This window comes from Petaurus breviceps, unplaced genomic scaffold (assembly GCF_028583685.1).
Source record: "Petaurus breviceps papuanus isolate PSGF00001 unplaced genomic scaffold, PetGlider_PUasm1.0 90825, whole genome shotgun sequence".
Taxonomy (NCBI): domain Eukaryota; kingdom Metazoa; phylum Chordata; class Mammalia; order Diprotodontia; family Petauridae; genus Petaurus; species Petaurus breviceps.
The window spans coordinates 1,115,542-1,116,814 of record NW_027187353.1 but is presented as its reverse complement, the minus strand read 5'-3'; positions in this window follow the sequence as shown (position 1 = coordinate 1,116,814).

Below are 1,273 nucleotides of genomic sequence, written 5' to 3'. Positions count from 1 at the left end.
AGAGAGAGAGAGAGAGAGAGAGAGAGAGAGAGAGAGAGAGAGAGAGAAAGGGAGAGTTAAAAATAGAATAAAGAAGATGCCAAGAGCTGTTGGTCCAGGAGGAATGCCTGATGACTCATTCAGGATGGGTCCCAGGATGAGCTTTTATTAGGAAAAGCTTCGTAGTTATTCTTCTGTTCAACTAATTGGAGAAGTCCCAATTCCCAGACTTTCTGCTGTTACCTTCACCCAGGTCTTTACATATTCTCTTTCTGATATTTCCATTGATCACTATATCTGCTTATGAAACATGGGGACTGAATGTACTGATCATCCAGGGGGGAAGAAAATGAGAACATTGTATAAGCCCATGAATAAAGTTAAGATACAACAGCAGTTATACTCTGAGAACTCTCAGGGCCCTAAAGGAGGTCAGGAGCCAACCACTGACTTTGTATTCACAGGAGCCAAACCTGGAATCTTGGAAGAAGTGCATTTGGGGCTTTCTATTCCCATCTTCCCTGCTCCCCTCCCATCCCACCAGATCAGATCTGGGTGGATCGCTGCCCCTGGATAAAATCAGCAGTGCTAGGAAGGAAGAGATGGAGGCAGTTTATCCTTGGACGTAGATACCCCTTCTTAAGACGGGTCCCAGATTCCTCTTCAGCCTTTTCTGGCTCACCTTGGGAAAGGGGCTGACTCTCACGAGGAGGACTCAAAGACAGATGAAGCCATTCAGCTTTTGCTTTAGGTGGCCCTCCAGCTTTCCACCAGCACAAGAGACTCATTCAACAATTAGTCTATTTATTTAGTTCCCTGGGAGTTGATGGACACATCTTCAGTTGAACCTTTATAAATAGTACAGAACATTCCAGCCTGTGGGTGTGAGAGGGCAGTGTCTGACACCTCACACACCATGCCTTCTCCCTTCCCTGCTCTCTGACCAACCCTATTAGGTTTGCTGACACAACTGGGTTGTTTTCATAAGCTTAGGAGGAAAAATGGGAGGTAAGGAAGGTATCCTACAATCAGGGAGATCCCTCAAAGGAGAAGGCTTCAGGACAACAGGCTGCCTACATCCTTGATTAAGGAGTAAGACAAGAGAATGAGTGAGGGGCAGTAGGAGAGAAATGACTTGGGTAGACCTCGGGAAACCCAGGGTCTACTTCTCACTTTGCCACATAACCTTCATGGACCTCCTTTCCTCATGACAGAAGGAGGGAGTTTGATAAGTGATCTCTAAGGTCCTTTCCAGCTGTGCTATTCTGTGTTATACCCTTCAAGGTACAAAGTG